At 35.1% G+C, this 18,142-nt stretch overlaps 1 protein-coding gene across 4 annotated transcripts in view; it reads right to left on the reverse strand.

Annotated features, from left to right (window-relative positions):
• The window catches only part of LOC112684405, an 88,820-nt gene extending 84,978 nt beyond the window's left edge, over window positions 1-3,842 (reverse strand). For all 4 annotated transcript variants that reach the window (XM_025555925.1, XM_025555924.1, XM_025555923.1 and 1 more), the window contains exon 1: window positions 3,295-3,842. The gene's annotated coding sequence lies outside the window, so the exon portion shown is untranslated. The remainder of the gene's footprint in view (window positions 1-3,294) is intronic.
• Window positions 3,843-18,142: the final 14,300 nt, after the last annotated feature.

The raw sequence follows: 18,142 nt of genomic DNA on the forward strand, positions 1-18,142 counted from the left end.
GTGCAGAAGATAAAAATTATATCGTATAATTCAAGACGGTTTTTTATTCCAATGTAATATGAATACGTTTCTAAAGCTTCGGGTCGTCAATTTTTTTCTAACAAGTGAGCGTAGAGCTTCAAAATGTTAAGTTTTAGACAATCGACAACTATTTATTCATTATAACATTGATGTATATTAAAAAATATACATTGTTAAAAAATTTGAAAAAATTTAAAAAAAAATTTACTCACGTTTTAAACTGCACGAATAATTTTTATTACGACCCAATGGCGTATATAGGTTTTCATTTCGGAGGGGGCCAATTATGTATTTGAATTTTTGGTTGGAAAAGAAGGAGAAAGCACACTATTTCGAAAAAAATTACTTTAACATTATAAGACTTCTCATCTGTTTTTCCATTATTAGAAAAATAAGAAATTCAATTTTTTTAATGATTTATTATTTTTTAAAAGTATAAAACTACATTGTAATAAACAATTTTTTTTATTAGAGTCAATCAAAATTCACCACATATTTTCTTAAAAGACTAAACATATTTTATAAATATAAAATTTTAAATTATCGCATAAGCAACATTCTCAGTGTCGCGACAAATTTTTGGAAATCCCCAGCATTAAGACATATCCATGTTAAAAATAACAATCTTTAACAATGGTGTTTTTCATTTCGGAGGGGGCCTGGGCCCCCTCGGCATCCTCCCCTATGAATACGCCCTTGTTACGATTTATCCATGAATATTTATGGATTCATTGACGATGGAATAAAAAATATTACCTATTTCTCGTATTATGTTCGGTACGAAAAATAGGTGTCGATTATAATTGCGATCAAAGATAAAGATGAAAAACAGAATTATAAGTGAAATGTATACACATGAAATTTACGCGATGTTCTGATATATTGTTCAATATGGTTTTTGGTTGGATTAAGTTTTTTGAGGTTTTTCAATATTGTATATCGATATAAGTGGCACGGGAAGACGTCTTGCACTTCAAACATATTTGCATATTTGCACCTGCGTTCATCACACAGCAAATTGCAGTGGGCTTTAGGTCGATAACAAATTATTAATTGGCCAATTGCGAAACCGGTATTATTATAACATTATTATATTATCATAAAGGTACACTGTTAGTTGTTATGATGATGCGACGTTTGATTATTATTTTTCTAGATTTCGAATTTAATTTGACAATAGAATGCTGTAGGTATCGAAAAATCGCAGTCAATTGATAATTTGTCTCCTTTGGATGTTATAATAAAATATATTCAGTTTATATATACTTATGTATATATAGCAATCGGAAAATCCCGCGTGATCTAGAGTTTTTTTTAATTATCTAAAAATCATTTTTAGATAATTAAAAAAACTCTTGATCTATTTTATTTTATAATTATTATAAAATAAAATAGAACTATTTGTTTGTAAAATAAAAAGAACGAATCGATTAAGATAAAATGCAAATATTACACGTACAAGTGTTCATGAATATTGATTTTTACACAGCGGTCGGTAAATATTTCATAAATAGCAAGTCACCGTGAAAGAGCAAAGGATCATTTATCTATGCGATTGTTATACTATTAACAATTACCATACACCGGTCGTTATGTATACGGATCTAGGATACACATTATGCACACAGTACTACTATCGGTAATACAAATTGTTCTAATTCGAACAAAAACTGGGTACCCATTTCGGTATGAAGTCGAATCCGATTTGTAATAGGAGTTCTTTTTCCGTTTCTTTTCCAACCACGATTGATAGGTACCAAAGTAAATATATTATACGCGTATGCGCGTGTCTGTCATCTACTGCGCGCGGGCGTCAGGAATTTATTACGCGAGTCTGTGTTTCAATGTAAATCGACATATCCGAAAACAAGTAAACAGTAATGCTATGTGAACGCACGATTTTTTTTATCCATTCAAAAGCGTGTATACTTTCGTCATTGTTCGTCGCAATAACGTAACCGATATATTATTTTATATAAACTACTTCCAAATTTGGTTCGTCGCGCGCGAGTGTCTGATGAAGCCGACGGCGGTCGTCGACCGCAGTAACTTTGTGTTGTTTTACTCATCGACGTACAGGATGGGTGGTGAATACATCTTGTGAATAAAGAAATAAAAAACAAAAAGTTGAAAAACTTTGAACTGAAAGTGTTTTCGCGCACGACAATATTGTTTTTATGTTCGTATCGTTAACGATGTGTACTCGAGATAAGTTTCCACGCGTGTTTGATGACCGGTCAACCAATAGCGTTAACGTTATTTTGAAGTTATAGGAAAAAACCGCGATATTATATTCGTCCGGACACAACTTTTTCTGAAAATACGGTTAACATTAGGGGGGATATTGCAAAAACTCTTAACTAAGCATTGGTTTCGATGCTCCTGGTCTCAAGTCACTCGCGTACAATTTTTGATAGCTGTTTGTCAAAAGCAATATTAATGTGCGTGTGTATACAACCACCGTTATAAACCGATAACCGCGGTGCATTTAATGATACACCGCAGCGCCCGCACGTATGATAAATCTGTTACGTGTGCTTGAATTCCTCTTCAGTCCATACCGTATAAGTATTGTTTTTTTTTTTTTTTTTTGATTTATATAAATTTTGTTTATAGACATGTGTGAGTAGCACCGATGTTACCGTTACCATAAAATTCGGCAAATGAGCTTACGTTACGGGACCATCCAATCATGGAGAGGATCAGTAGTTATGAAGTGCGTCTAAGAATCCGCGTTACGTTTATAAGTTTAAACAGTTATTGATTTCGGCAAACGTAACGTTTTTTTTTTTTTTTTACGCGTCAGTATAGAACCGAGAAAAGATATTTACAATAAATAGGAGCGACTGTTTCTAATATGAATCAAGCATATGTATCCATAGGGAAATACGAGAGTGAAAATTGATCATTTCTTTACGAAACTGAGGAGAATAATAATCTTAAAATATTCAACAAAAATATACTTTTTTAGTTGTCATTGGACATCTCGTTCCATTAAACCGTCCACTCCTGTAAGCCCCTTATCATCGTTACTCTTTGTATGGTTTAATACACATATTGTATACATTCATCGCAGCTTTAAAAAAATAGCAAGGTCAGAATTGTTCCCTCGTTTGGACGTTACAAGACTGCTCACGAAATGTTTGAAAGGTTACCAAAGTCGCGGTAATATTTTAGATCGGGCGATGCGTATAACTCCATTTTAGTGCGAGCACTACGATAAGTACGATATAACTGGTAGTGCAATAACAATCGAGTAAAGCAGACACTTACCCGTTCTCGTTTGCGATTCGGATTCGCTCGTCCGTCGCTACAGGTTCCACTGGTCCCCGTGTATCAGATGCTCTTGCGACTCGTGCGATGAAATAACAATAATGTACCGAATACCGTGTGGGATGATACCGGCCGGATGGCTAACTCGCGTTGCAGGTACAAAAACAAAACAAACACCGTTCTCAGATCGCACTGAACGGTCGGTTCAAAGGGTCGAGAAACGATGATGCGATCGCGGCGACGACGATGGAAAATATAGGAAAACAAAAAAAAAAAAAACAAACGCGTCGTTCCGATTCCTGCGTCGACGGATCCGTAAAAAAATATATAATTCTATTGCACAGAGCGGATAAAAAACGCGCGCGTTAAAAACCGTACAGTACGATATTTATCCCTATCCGTTCTCCGTCTTCTGTCGTCGCAGGCTCGAACGTCACACGTGCACGTATTACGATAATAATTATTGCAGTTATCTCGCTGCCGCCGCCGCCGCCGTCGTCGTCGTCGTCGCCGCCGCCGGTCCGGTCGAACGTGTTTCGCGTACTGGCCCAGGTCTCGCGTGCTGGTCGACGGGCGCGCGACACTCTTCGCCGCCGAGAGAGTTCACCGTCCCCACCGACGCGCTCCGCGACCACCTCTTCCGTGCACGCGCGCCGTACGTTCGCGGTACCCGTTCGCACCGCCGTCATTGCTGCCGTCGTCGTGCAACGTTTTCGGTGCCGTTCCGCGGTCCGCGCGCATACAGAGCGACGCGGAAACCGGTCGAAAGCTTCGCACTTCCCTTCTAGCCTTCGCCGCCCGGACGCCCACCGCTCGCGCTCGGCCGTGTGTCCACGTGCGCCGCGGGTCTCTCCTAAAATGGTCCTAACACCGCTCGCACGCGAGCGCGTACACTTGGCGTACACGTACGCAACCAGAGCACTAGCTGGGGTGAGGCGAGCGAGCCACTTGCATTGGGCGCCTGAAGCTGAGGGGCGCGAAAATATTAAACAGTTAACTTATGTTAAGAAATGTTATTTCTTGTTTTGCTAGAAACCTAATTACAATTTGTCAGATTTCTTCGAATCGTATTATACATATTAAAAGCTGTGAGTGTAACAACCCTACAACCTAGGGGAAGCATCGCTTCAGTTCCGCCTCAGGATAAAAAATGGCTTGGTACGGCTGTGTACGTAACGGTCGCGCAGGGCAGCCCATCCACGTCGGAGGTCTTTCGGTAATTTAGGACGGGACCGTTTCGTGTTCAGCTGAAGTTTAGCTGCCAAACAATATAAAAGATTTGTTACAAAATCACAGTCTAACGTCAATATATTTCGGATAAAAATCACTGTCCCCATTAACCGGTACGCCATTGGGCTTGATATTCAGACGTTTTAAAGTAATTTTTGATTCAATTTTGTTAAATACCAGTATCTTTAACGCTCTCTATTGTTGTAGGGTTTTATGACAGAGACCAACCGTGTCTGGGAACTTTATGAGTTGATAGTCCAACGAGTTTTTTCTTATACTCCAGGAGATTCATGTCGCGATACACCACGACTTATTTATTCTAAAATAAATTGAAAATTCTTAATTTTACCAAAAAGACAAAACTGCAACCCATGTAATGTACATGATAAATGATTTTGATATTATTTGAAAAATGGTCAGACATGAAAAGTCATCGGGAGAAGGAAGTCCATTTTTATAAATAGTATTACGTGATTTCGTTTTTATTTTATTTTTATTTTTTAATGTTTTATACTTCATATTAATGTTCAACTTAAAATAACATAATTTCAACATTTTTGCTAAGCAATTTTTTTTTTTTTTTAGAACTGTTCGAAATAAAACAAAGTTGTGTTTTTCTATATTTCTTTCGTTTTCAGTGCGTTCAAACCTTAACTCTAGTCATTGAAATATAATAATTACTGCATTGCCTATGCCCGTCTACGTAACAAGCGATTTGATCACATATGCACATATACACATAACGTCATAGTAATCGTAAGGCGACCATTATGTTTGTATTACATGATATCCTTTTTAACGATTCTTCACTATTGCTGTTGCAATATCCTTTTTGACACATATTTCTCCCCCCCTCGCCATATCGACTTGACGCATTCACACTCGACTTTGACAATGAAAAAATTATATTCGTAATTTTTCGAACATGCATTTTTTTTTTTGTTTTGAAATAATGTCCGTGCGAACAGCTAAGTGTACAATTATTTTTATTCTTACAGCGTCTCAGAACCAGATTTTCGCGACTCGTGCGTAAATTCTACCGACCTGCAACCGCGTAATTATAATCGTTGTATTTGGTACCTATATTATGAAAATCGGCGTCGGAGCCGAGAGCATTGGAAACACCAACCGCAATCGAGGTTCGATTTAATATAATTATTATCATAATTTACACGTATATAAACATCGTAGGCCAAACAAATATTCCGAATAAACTCAATAAACGAGTCCAACGCGCGTCCAGCTCCTTTTAATTTGCTATTTTTTCGTTCCCACGCTCTCTCGTCGTAGAATAATAATAGTAAAACATCGTATTACTTCTGCGCACATATTATATGGGACGCGCGGCGTGAAAATAACGTCGAACGCGGAGTTTTCGTCTTCGAACCGAATGTATTTTATCTGACGTCGACGACCGTATAAATTATAGGAATTTATTCGCAGTCATCCGACACATTCGACTGCCGTTGCGATAAATCTTTAATATATTATTACCGGCACACATCCTCTGGGTGTCATTGAAGGGTCGGATGACTGCTACAATTAAGACGCCGCGAACATAAGATTACGTATTTTTATTCGCTTTACAGTCGTTAGTTTTATGGTTAGTTTTTATAATTATTACATGTTGTGGTATGTAGTCACCCGTCAATATATATTTAATTGTCCCCACCGCTATAGATTGTATAGGTATTTCGGGCACAAAAATCTCACTACCGAATCTATTTAAATGCATTGTAGACGGATATTTTTCTCTGGTTTAATACTTAATTTTAAATTATATTGAAGCATTAAAAAAAACTAGACAATATCAATTTCGGCGTTTTTTTATCCCATTTATGTGTTACGATTGTTCGCGCCTTCTCGATAATGCGTTCATGCCCCCTCTCCATAAAGAGGCATGGATCCTAAGTTAGAAAACACTGATATATAGGCGCGAACGTCATCGCCATCGTCATCGTCATCGGGTCTTCCAGTCGTTAAGCCACTATCAGCACGAATATAATAAACAATAATATTATAACGACAAAACCACAAGGTGACGTACGAATACGCAGTAATGCACATAGTGTTTTGCGCGAATATCAATGACGTACTCCATGCTACACGCGAAACGATCTACAAGGAAGACACGATTTAATTTTTTTTCTCTCATAATTTATTATCTTATCGACTCGTAACCTATCCTATCCCGTACGCCTGGTAGACTAATTAATAATGTACGTATGGTACATGTAATCGACTGCCGGTGTTGTGGCTCCAAGCGCATTGCGTTTTATACGGACCAAAACGTCGTACAAAATATTCAACGTGGAAATATATTAATCTTTAAATACATAATTTAATTATCATTTACTCATCAACTGATCAGTGATCAGTCAAAAATACCAAACAGTTTCATTTAAAACTATGAGGGGATGTATTTACTTACAGGACGGCTAGATGTTTACATATTTTCAATTTTTGATTACCTATAATACATTTTAATGTTTTAAATAATATGTTAGTTTTAATAATTATCATTTAACATATATGTTAATTAAATGATAAAAATAAACAGAAATAAATATCGTTATAATATAATGATGGATTGTGTTATTCTTTCAATCTAATATTTTTTATTCGTTTATATACGCAGATATAAAACATATATTTTAAACTCTATTTGTATTATTTTTGTATTGCACATTGTAATAACCTATTTAACCACGTTTTCTTGCTCTCCTTTGGGGAATTATTAATACTTAATGAAAAACATGTTTGAAATGTTTTTGACTGAGTCATTAATGGACACTTGTACAAATGTCGCAGTACTATCATCAACGTACGTCGCGCCACTGTTATTTCACATGACCCTTTCGAGATTATTTTTCCTAAATATATCCCTTCTCTCCCACTATAGTTAAATTCTCAGTAACCCACTCAGTTTATATTCACCCACGTGTTTCGAGTTTTTACTTGCACTCCGAGTAGGATATTTATAGGATAAACCCGTACTGCACACAAAGTACCTACATAATAACAATAAAACGCGCGACGATGACACGAATATGGTATTTTGGTTACGATTTTATACTTACGTATTATTATAATATTAATAAATACTATACCTTGGGCAGCGGTCCATAATATTCGTAAATAAAAATAAAAATAAAATATTGGCATGCGCAGCGGTGCGTATATTTGTGTAAATAGTAAAATAATGTGAATAGGTTTAGGCATCGTATACCTTGAGAAACGTTATCCAGGGACTCCGATGATCGCAAAATAAGAGAATTAACCTTGGCTCAAAAATATTTAAGTTGATTTTTTGTTTTCTCGCATAAATAGCCTTCCGGTATGTTGTGTCATCGTATCGACCTCCGTCACAAAAATATTGCAGATAAACTAGCTTATCACCAAATTAAATACGTTGATCATTCCAAATGTAGATACTATTCGTTTTTTATTTAATAATAACTATTATTTTAAACCATAAAAAGATAGCTATATTTTAAAGGACATGCGTTTTTATTTATTTTTGGTGAAATAAAAACGCTTCCTTAGTTAGTGTAGTGTGTTTATGTGTGTATAAATAAGAAAAACTAATCGTCAGATTCCAAAAATGGATTATAAACATTTCCGCGGGTGGAATAAAATATTAGCAACGTAATTATGTTCGTGTTGCCGCGGAAAGATTTATCATACGGACTTATCTAATAAAAAATATGTTAAGTTAATAAAATAATTTTAAAATCACGAAAACTATTTTGAAATAACTACACCGCTGCAACGATGTCCATTAAAGTTCGTATCGATTAAAATAGTTATTATCAAAACCTGCTATATACACTAGCAGTCCATTGATGACGGTTATTTCTTTTCAACTACAATGTTCCTAGAATATAAGTTTACTAACATACTTGAGTAACGTTTTAGTCTCGCATTAAAGTCTAACGGATTAAGGAAAATCGTGAAATCCGGATTGCTCGTACGTATAATAATAAAAGTAATAATAACAAAACTACACTACTGCTGCACGTAATATGATTCCGGGAAAACTTACCGCTGGTCCGTCAATACAGTATTATTATGATATCTGTCTTGGAAACGCGGTCGAAACGAATAAATAACGGACGCGTATGCAAATTAATTGCGTACGCGCTTCACTTATCAAGACTCGTTAAATAATACTATTTAAATTCATAATGGAAAATAATTCAAATAATTAATAATATATTATTATTATTAATTATATAAAACTATAATAGTATGTATAAGGATATACTAACACCACCGATGCCTGCAGGTCTAACGGGTCTTGCTGTTGCAGTAATACATATATTAAAATGTGCACCGAATGAGTGCGCCTACGACGTATCTGCGGCAGTCGCGACTGTAATATCGCGAACGATACCGAGCACATTACATAAACGTCCTTAAACGCGCAATCGCTTAAATATATGAGTAAAAATCCGTCAGCGCTCACTCGATGCACGTAATGTTTTCCGAAGATTGTGTCCGCAGAATGGTCGTTGCATTATTATTATTATACGGATATAAGTTTTAATAATATATAATAAGTTTTGAGTCCAAATGTTAATGCCCTAGAGAAATACATTTATGGGATTTGAAAATCGTCGGTTGAGAAGGTCATTGAAATTGTTAAAACTACTAAAATTATTTTTACTGTTGTTATTATTTTTTGTGATTAAACAATCAGAATAAATAAACGTACCGTCGAATTTGTGAAAAAACTTTAAAACGATTCAAGTTTGAATTCTTAAACGGATTTCAACTTTGAGAATAGTTATAATTTTTTTTTTCTCTCGACTTGTGACCGGAAAGTATGGTGCTCAGAATAAACTTGATATTAGTCGAGAAATTAAAATGCCTACAGATGAAAATAAAAACCAGTAATTCAATATCGAAGCACCTATGTATAATTGAAAAACATCTGCTGCCAAGGAAGCGTTTCGATAAAATTGCAAAAGTCATCGACATCCTGGCCGTAAGGTAATATAACAATGTAACATTGTGTACGTCGTATTAATATTGTTTTTACGACGCACGTGGACGTTGCCCATTGTCGTCTACACGCGGGCGAATGAAAATAGGTGTCCAAGGAAGGCTTTGTCCACGATCAAATCGTAATTTTTCCCACGAACGATGCTATTATTTTTATGCAGATCAGGCGTTGCGACGGAGTCGGTCATGGGACATCATCGATTTTCTCGCGTGGAGACTTTAACGAATCGCATGCAACAGAACGCGCCAACACCACGCGTTGTTTTTTTTTGTACAGTTCTGCGGTACATCAGTGTTTCTCAACCTGTGCGACGCAAATTAAAAATGTTTCGTACTTTGCGCTAACACGAGCTATAGTTTCAGGTAAGTTTAGGTTTCGTACTTTGCGCTAACACGAACTATAGTTTTAGGTAAGGATGGCGGCGAATGTAAAACAGAAAATTTACAATTTACATGATCGAACACATGTAAAGTACCCGTGCGGATTTATTTCTCGTTTTCCGAACAGCACATTCAAAATCAGTCGACACCGTTTAAACCATGTATTTAGGTTGTTACCGTTATTTTCGTTTTACCCCGTGACCCAACCATGGACGTCTATTATCCCGCGACGACACGGCGTGGCGGTCGGCAAACAATTCACAGAATAATATGTACGAGTACGTACACTGTCGCGGACGCCCAGTGCTTTAGCAGCCAAACATTGCGCCCGGGGCGAAACTTCAAAATGCGTCCCTATGTATTTTTAATTTAAAAATATTACACTTATTAGATATTATTTTCAATGATTGCTTTGATTAATACGAGTATGAAGTATGTTAATGATTTTGTAAACAAAATATACGCCATTGACCGAAGTACGTTTCCCTGGCATCACAATGTTTAAAAATCCATAATTTTTTTACGCCATTAGTTGTACCATATTTGTACTGATTTGTACCACTAATTTCAGAATTTGTATCAACGAATTTCCCACGGAAAAATCGATTTCTCTTTGCGGGTGCCCAGGAAACGTTTCCCTGGCATCAGAAATCACATCTAATGAACTATTGAAGTAAAATTAAATAAAATCAGGTTAAAATCATTATTTTATTTTTTTTTTTTTTTTATAAAATTATTTCTAAATAAGCATAGAGCACCATTAAAATATAACAAACGTTTAAAATAATTTTAAAGTTTTTTGAAATATTTCGGGGGAGGGGGATATATAGTAATAAACATTATAGATATTATACAATATTAAGATTATGAGATTCCCCAGTCTCGCTTATTGATATATTTTTCTAGAAAATAAACTGGAATAAAAATAAACAAGCAACTTGTATGATATCGAAATTTACTATTAACTAATAAAAACTATTTAAACTTATTTTAATCTATTAATGTATAATATTAATGTATTGATTCGGATAATTTAGTACATCCCTCTGTAGCATTTTACACGAATAAATTATTTGTTGATTAATAAAAATAAGACCGTATCTATTGTGAGACTTACAAATAATGTTAATTGACACGATTGGAATTTTTTAAACATACAATAAACGTCGTCTGGGGCTAAATGATAACGCGTTGTATATGTCATATCATGTTTTTATTTTAAACAGCCGACGTTTATGTAATTTATATAGAAATCAGTTTTCTACCAATAATATCATTTCAAATCTTTTAACAAACATTTCAACGAAATAAATTCCTTGATACCATACACGAAGCACAGTTATTGCAATAGAATTATCAAAGAAAATAATAGTAGTAACATCAAATCCTTGATTAATAAATTTTTACAAGTTCAATCAAATATATAATTAATAACAAAATATGTGCTTATCTTAGTGTGCAATAGTATTGTTGGTAATATTTATTGTACTGTATTATGTTATTTTATAACAGGTAATATTATTTGCGGGTTTTCAACCTTCAAAATATTATTTACGTTCATATAAATCCTGATTTAGTTGTTCTACGAGTGCGAAATTTGGATGTTAATACGATTTTATTAAATTGATAAAAAAAAAAAAAAACATTCACATAATACGATATAATAAAGTATAATATCTTACCTAATTTTTCCTGGAAAACGTATCCCTGGCACCCGTAGAGAGAAATCGATTTTTCCGTGGGAAATTCGTTGGTACAAATTCTGAAATGAGTGATACAAATTGGTACAAATTATGGTACAATTAATAGCGCAAAAAAATTATAAATTTTTCAACATTGTGGTGCCAGGGAAACGTACCTCATTGACCGGTGTAATTTTTGACATTAAATGCAAAATTTTTATTTTCACGCTATCCTAGGAATTGCGACCGGGGCGTAGGCACCTCTCACTCCCCCCCCTACTACGGCCCTGTGGACGCCTTATGGGCACTACTAAAATTGCAAGCGATTTTTAACGTGGTAAAAGTGACCGTCTCACCGCCGTCTCTAAACGCGTCCGACGCATTTTATCGAGTGTCACACGAGCGAACGGAACGTTAACAATTGTTCCAATTCGGCTGTATACGTGCGCGATCTCGTCCGTTTGTGCCGACGTGTTATCAAAACGCTAGCTCGTAACAACACTGCGTAGCAGTATTATTATAATTCGTACGTCACGCGTTCGACGATAATAATAACTGTGTGCACCAGTAGGGCTTATTCCGTTGGATCACAAATCTCAATCACGTCACACACAATATATGTACTCGTAACTTCTAACGGTGCACAGCTGCGCAGAAGTGTATCGTACGCGGTGTATTATCGTTATTATGGTGTTATAATTACATGGCCGTCGATGCTTATACGGTCGGCTTGTCACGTACATATTGTTGACATGTATGTGTGTTATTATTACGATGATAAGTTTCGTTCCCCGGCGCTCGGAACGCGACGAATACACTATTGCCAATGCGTCAAGTATACTACTTACATACACGTCGTAAATTCAAATACTTGTGCAGCCGTACGTATATTCCATAATGTATGGCGCGTGGTGAACGACCGTCGGTCTTGGCCATCGTCGGACGTGTGTTATCGTTAAACTCAATATGGTACATCTTCCGGCGCGTTCGATCGTCCTGCAGAAATACGAGAAACACGTGTACCCACTGCACCGCTGCTCGTTTCGTTTACTACTTTCTCAGTTCCGAAATTCGATTATTTTTTTTTTTCACTAGACGACGTTTTTTTTATTTACCGAAATTTTCGTTTGCACGCTATTTTCCGTTCCGTCGATAATTAACCGCTAGCCGAGTACAATGTATACCGTCCACCTAAGCGTGACACGTACCAGTTGCGAACGTAAGTATCGATGGAAAAATACGCAACTTTACAAGCACGCTGTGCACCGTAAAACCAATAACTATAATAACCGAACGCGAGCCGCTGTAATGTTTATTTGTTTTTTTTTTTTTTATGATACACTTGTCGAAAACGTACGTGGGGTTGACGAAATTTAGTCGCACGGCCGATATAAATACATAGTTCATCATTGGCATTGACCATGAGGCCTGTAGATCATACGACTGTCGTAATTCGTATTTTACACCGTCATAATATTAAGCTACGGACGTGTAGTTTGAGTGCCAAACATAATATAACGCGTTAATACTCCGAACGCAGAGACTTTGGTAATCAACACAAATGCTCGTTCGTACGTTCTATGGCTTAAAGATCCGAACGGGATCATTCGTTGTGTGATATTATAAATTGTAAATATTACAGCGCTCGAAGGTGATATAATTATCGTTTTAGAACCCGTCCTAAATATTTTGATGTTGGCCTCGTATAGGTGCGCACGTTCGCTCGGAGCCGTCGTCGCGATCGTTCGCAAGTCAAAAATATCCCTCGACCCGCTGGGTAAATAATCACGACGGACAGGTGAAAGGTTAATTGATTATATCTGTATACACCAATCAAATGATAAATTACTTAACATCTAATATCGCTCTTGGAACGGGACGAGAAATGTTATGTTACCTTAAAACGCACAACGTCTACATAGGTATATCGAAGTGTTGTTTGTAGATTTTTAGAATTCAATATCCACACATACACACATACATGTCTGCGAGTATTCAGACGTGTCAGCGTGTTCGAATGTTTAATTTGTATTTTTCGGTTTTCCATTTTGAATATTTCGTAATAATGACATCGCGAGAGAAATGTAAAAACCTGAACTGCACAGCGAGAAAACATTATATTTAATTGATTAACTTATACTAAACTGGTGCAGGACGATTAAATTAATCTACTCTGTTAAAAAAAGAAAATTTTTTAAGCTTGCAAGAAAAATATGTTATCGAACCAGGGTATAAAATTGATAAAATGCAGACGGTCAATAAAATTCTTTTATTGATTATCTCGCTACAACCATCATTTTTTCTCGAGTCTAACTATTAAAATTAGGTATATATAGTTCAATCCATGAACATACAATGCGGTAGCAAATTCTTGGAACCTAGTTACCGCTGTGCATGGTACACCGCGGAAAGGAGAGTGTACAGATAGTGTGTCCGAGGTTTACGTCCTACGCATCCATTGCATATTCCAAATAACGAACGCGCGTTCCGGTCATTTTCCATTTGAAATCTGTTACGATATTTTCCAAACCGTTGTGTCATCGTTTACGGTTTGAAAAAAAAACTATGTTTAACATAAAATGCAAAACCCTTATTAGCGAACGTTTTAATATCAAATAATAAATGATAATGAAACAACACACGCGTCGTCTAGACCGAAATGCGCGTCTATGGTCGTCGAAAATTGTATTTAATAATTTATAATCGTATACAGTAGGTCAGGGGTCGGCAACCTTTTGAACCACGTGGCCATATTTTATTTTCAAATGTTTATCAAGGGCCACATTAAAAAATATTTTTACACATGATATATACTAATAATTGTATTGCTATTATATTTGATTATTTTACATAAAAATATGAGTGTAAAAAATACGAATGTTACTGGAAAAAATTGCTTTTAAGAAAAAATTTAATTTTTTGACAAATTAAACATATTAGGTAGCTTACCTTTGTTTTCGACGAAAAATTATAAATCAACCCAAGAATTATTAAAAAAACGATGTTCATCACCAATTTTTTCTTTTTTTAGTCGCCATAATGTTTGAATTTACTTGTAAAACTATTATAAACGCAAACAGTCACACGTACGGACGTAATTACGGTGTAATACTAATTGCTACAAACGCAAAGTAACTATACCCATAGATTAAATATATTAGATATACATATGTATTAAATACATAGATTAAATATATTTAAAATTTTAATTTTTATATTTAATTTATCCTATGACTGAGTAATGCAGCTATCTTATCTTCAGTTATCTTCGACTCCGATTAGATAATAATAACAATTTTATAGATTAAACTGATTATATAACTATATAGAATAAACATCAACTATTAACGATTAGATAAGATTTTATTTATAACGAAAAAATAATTGAATAGTATTGAAAATTGTATGAAAATTTTATTGAACAAAAATAAAACACAAAAATTCATCACCTTTGTGTGGGCCATAAAAAATGGCTTCGCGGGCCACATGCGGCCCGCGGGCCACGGGTTGCCGACCCCTGCAGTAGGTAGTTACTGCTGAAATATATTCTATATTGCAAGTCGGAATCAATGATAATATACTGCTCCCATTACGTTTTTATATTTTATGTGTGTGTGTGTACAGACGTATAGCATATTACTCGCGTATTAACAACATAATATCATACATGCAAAGTGTATTTATTAAGTCCGTATATGCGCGCATTATTTTTAAATCGCTCCTGAAAAGTCGTTGTTCGACGTGTCCGATCCTAGCAATCGATTCGACAGAAATAATGTCTAATGTCGAATCGACGGGACGAAAAAATGTATTATACTGCAATCACGAGGATTTATGCTTTCATTAACGTATAAATATTTAAAATCGTTTTTTTTTCAATAAAAAATTAAAGGAGTGTAGGTATTGTTTGATTTGTTCGATTGTAATCGAAGGCAGTGGAATTTGCATCAACGTTGGCGATATAAGTTTAATGCCGTATTACTACGAAAACGTCATATTATATCATTATCTTATACGGACACTGTATACCGTGATCGGCTGCGCTCAGCGAAGATAGTCGAAAATCGGAAAATGATATCTACCGCCGATCAATCGTATATTATATGTTGTTACGGTCCAAGTGGAGAATGGTCATGATAAACGCCGATTTGTGAGTACACGACATTAAATTTTTTCAAGTCATGTGGAAAGCACATGACTAGACATTGTTGTAGGCCAGTACTGTTTGTGCCAAATGAAAGGAATGTATTATGATACGCTTGAATTAACAGTAATAAAAATATTAGGTATAAATTTAAATAAGCACTTATTTGTGTCATTGTGGTTTTTAATTAATATTATTTTTTAAAAAATAACAACAATATTATCATAAAAATATAAAACCACATAATAGATTAAATTTAATCTATTCTATGATAAAACAATCATCACCATGGATTTAGGTATCTTAAACCGTGGTTTCACTACGACTTTATCAATTAAAACCACAATAATTGTATATGGACCATAGAGTTGATATGATATGAATCTACAATCATGATTAAAACAAATAAACCAAATACCGAATACCTAGTGATATTGAAAACTGACGAACAATTTTGTGTCAACTTATCAGTTATCAGTCCTCCTTATCGCCCTCTAAGACTGCTAAATAAAATGCAAATAAATGCAATAAAAATTAGGTATTATCTAAATTAGCGGGGGGGGGGCCTCCTCGATCCCTCCCCTGCGGGCAGCCTTGAATATACGCATTATACTCGTAGGTTCGCATTAAAAATAATAATAGCAATAACTCGTACAGATTACTTGATTATTGAATTATTATACTCCACTCAGTACGTCAAATGAACTGAAGCCGATAAAAATGTTCTTATAACAATAAGGTACGTAAATAAACACGTAGGTGTAAGTCTGTAGTAGTCCTGAGCAAATTATTAACCTATCTCTAATCCAAATTAAAATAATTGTTCAACCCATCGATCCATATTTTGGATTAAATTCGTTAATGTTTATACAAAAAAATAAATACAACAAAAAATAAAATAATATTTATAATTAATACATTAATAGATCGAATACGTTCCGATCTATTGTACTATAAAATATAAACTGTACTCGACGACCATACAGATTCTAGTACTTTATAGTACTAGTAGATACTTTATTTCGTTTTGCTGCATTGTCCAATTTCTCTACTCATTGGACCGTATGTTATTGCTTTGTAAAAAATCGTTCCTGGCATTTTTTCATGAAAAAAAATAAATAAATGAAAATCAAGCCACGTTCTATTGTCAGGGGTTCGCTACAGTTTTCGAAAAACTAGCCATTGTACTCGGATCCCTTTCCGCCGCCCACAATTCTAACACAGCCTGCACGCCGCCGTCGAGCATAATAATGAATCGTCCTACGAATGTTTTATGTTTTATTATTCAGTTGAAATTTAAAATTTTTTACACGTTTTGTGCTGTATAAATATTGCAATTGTACACGACGTCGTGAGGTTATGGTCTTAACGCGATCCACGGAGAGTGGTGGGATTTAAATGTAATTGCAGGAATAACTGTACACAACTGGCGTGTATTATTATTTTGCAGAACACCGTACGATAGTATATTGTATCTATCATTCGTTTACCAGATCATACGGTCTTATATAGTTCGTATTCCACGGCGAGAACGTACCTATGAGAAAATAGTATCGCACGCGGAAAATCATAATTAACACCGGTGAGACGAATGAAATTAGTCATACGAACGAGAGGTCATAATATTATTACGTGTGTTTATTTTTTATTTATTTTTTAATCGGTAATCCAATTAAAACTGTGTACGGGTATATAATTGGTTTTCGTAACGCGGTGTTAACTGTGCGTAATACGTACACATATAATATTATGTACACTTTTAAACAGTCGAATACATAATACGGACGGTAAAAAAACAGGATCAAATCACGGTTCGATTGTTTAACAGTTTATAATCATGATGCGTGCGTGGACAAGAGGAATATAACCGCGTGACAAATAATAATTCGTGATTTCCCTTGCAGCGGCTACAGCAATCGATATTGTGGCCCGTCCATTGGACATTAAACACGCGTTTATAATTACAACGATAATTTTTCCGAATTTCCCAATAGAATTTTTTTTTATATTTTTAAAAAACTATTACTATCGAGATGACCTCTATATATCCGTCCGGATATTATTACAGAAATATCGTATGCAGTAAACATAGCATAGTACATTGCTTGACACTTGGTAATTACATTAAACGTTGGCGATTTTGCGAGAACGACGTTGAATAATAGCGGACGGCACAGAGGGAATTTCACGGACAAGACGTCGTTGTGCATTGTTTTAAATCATCGATCAAATGTAAAATATGTTTATTTCTTGTTCGAACATATTATACTCTATGACTTAATTAATTAGTATTCACACCGCTTACCTACCTGTTAGACATATTTTCCTTAACGATTTCCCCGTTTTCTAAGTCTATAAAGTATGATTCAAAATCTGACGTTTTTATTATACTCCAAGTAACCAC

The sequence above is a fragment of the Sipha flava genome, unplaced genomic scaffold (assembly GCF_003268045.1).
Source record: "Sipha flava isolate LNK unplaced genomic scaffold, YSA_version1 249_pilon_pilon, whole genome shotgun sequence".
Taxonomy (NCBI): Eukaryota; Metazoa; Arthropoda; class Insecta; order Hemiptera; family Aphididae; genus Sipha; species Sipha flava.